This window comes from Tupaia chinensis, unplaced genomic scaffold (genome assembly GCF_000334495.1).
Source record: "Tupaia chinensis unplaced genomic scaffold, TupChi_1.0 Scaffold000279_1, whole genome shotgun sequence".
NCBI lineage: Eukaryota > Metazoa > Chordata > Mammalia > Scandentia > Tupaiidae > Tupaia > Tupaia belangeri.
The window spans coordinates 336,638-338,691 of NW_006159762.1; the positions used below are offsets into that span (position 1 = coordinate 336,638).

At 39.5% G+C, this 2,054-nt stretch overlaps 1 pseudogene; it reads left to right on the plus strand.

Moving 5' to 3' along the window:
- Window positions 1–892: 892 nt before the first annotated feature.
- Window positions 893–1,526, plus strand: LOC102485876 (putative ribosome biogenesis protein RLP24 pseudogene; annotated as a pseudogene).
- The last annotated feature ends 528 nt before the right edge of the window (window positions 1,527–2,054 follow it).

The window sequence follows — 2,054 nt, forward strand, 5'->3', positions numbered from 1 at the left end:
GGAGGTTTTGATTTTCTGAGCCTTCATCTCTAATAGCTTCATTTGATTCTTTTTTATGGTGTGTATTTTCTCTTTCAGATCATGGAAGAACTTCAACACCTCCTGGAACTCATGGTCTTTTTTCTCCTGCATCTTCTGGAGTTCATTATCTCTCAGCTCTTGCATTTCGTTTAGTTTTGTCACTACAAATATTCTGAATTCTCTATCAGATATTTCCATGAGTTCTACTGTACTACTGTGGATGATGAGGGATCATTCTTTTCCCTTAGGGGAGAGATATTTTCTTGATTTTTTGCATGTTTCTTGTGCCTTTGCAGCTGTTTCTGGTCATTCTGTGACAAAATCTTTCCTCGACTTGTCTGAATATTTCGGGAATCTAGGAGAAAGAGTTTAGAGCTAAGCTTTCCTGAACACACCAGGACACACTTCAGCTTTAAAATGACTTCTTGTCTGAATATTTTGGGAGTCTAGGAGGTGGAGTTTAGAGCATAGCTTCTCTGAACATGCCAGGACACACCTCAGCTATAAAATGGCTTCTTATTTTAATATTTCGGGAGCCTAGTAATTTTTTTTTTTAAACCACAATACATCTTCATACCTATAACTTCTTTCCACATCTCTTTGCTACTTACTCTTTCCTTTTTACCTTGTTTCTTTTTCCTTTATAAATTTACCTTTCAGGGCCGGCAGATGGCGTGGTGGTTAAAGGCGTTGGACTCCTACTTGGCCAACTGCAGTTGCAGTTCGAGTCCCAGATGTGGCCACTTGCTTTCTCACTTTCCCTCTCTCTCTCTTTCACTCTGTCCCTCTCTGGTCAAATTTTAAAATAAATAAATAAAGTTAAATAATTCTTTAAAAAGTATTTAAACATTTGTCTTTGGAAATAGTTGTTACCTCCAGTTAATTAGAAATTTTTATTATTAAACTTCCTCTCAAGCCTGGCGTGTGGTCCATGGCTACCCATGCGGGTCCAACATGCATATCAAGAAGTATTATTTCTGCTCGGGGCCTATCTGTCCCTGCAATGGCATGATGTTCATCTGAAACGACTGCAAGGTGTTCAGATTCTCTAAGTCCAAATGTCATAAAAACCTTACAAAGAAGCGCAACCTTCACAAGGTCAGGTGGACTAAAGCATTCCGGAAAGCAACTGGTAAAGAGCTTACAGTGGATAATTCATTTGAAAAATTTGAAAAACGTGGAAATGAACCCCTCAAATACCAGCGAGAGCTGTGGAATAAAACTACTGATGTGATGAAAAGAATTGAAGAGATCAAATAGAAACATCAGGCTAAATTCATTATGAACATATTGAAGAAAAATAAAGAGCTACTGAAAGTTCAGGACATCAAAGAAGTCAAGGAAAACCTTCATCTTATCCGGGCCCCTCTTGCAGCCAAAGGAAAACAGCTGGAAGAAAAAATGGTACAGCAACTACAACAGGATGTGGACATGGAAGACGTTTCTTAAAAATCAACATTGGACCCATTTCATGCATGCATATGGACATCTCCTTTGGAGACTTAGAACTTTTAAACTATTGATGTTTTTTTCTTTTACATATGGTCATTCAGATGAAAGGTGGTTTAAAATACATCTCTCTACATTGCTGTCTACTCAACATGAGATATTATGGATGTCAGGTTACATCTCAATGTTAAATCTTCACTGATAGAGGGAACCAGCAGTTAGCGTAATGGCTATGTCGCTGGACTCCCACGTAGTCGACTGCGGTTCGTGTCCCGGACCCGGTGGCTTAAAACCCATGCCGGGCGCGTGTGCATGCGTGCCCAAGATCCCGAGAGGAGAATGGAGGAGAAGGGATTGCGGTGTGGCCATCCCCTCTGGGGGATGATTTCTCGCTTTCTGTCTCTCTGTCTCTCTCTGTCTGTCTGGCGAGCGCATGCACCCTATAGTGAAAAATCTCTCTCAAAAAAAAAATCTTCACTGATAGATGTGCTTATGTAAATCATGAAAATTCCTTTTATAAATACTGAAGTGAATTGTAAACATAAAATGATCATGCCTTTTGGATATAGAACTAGGTAGCATAA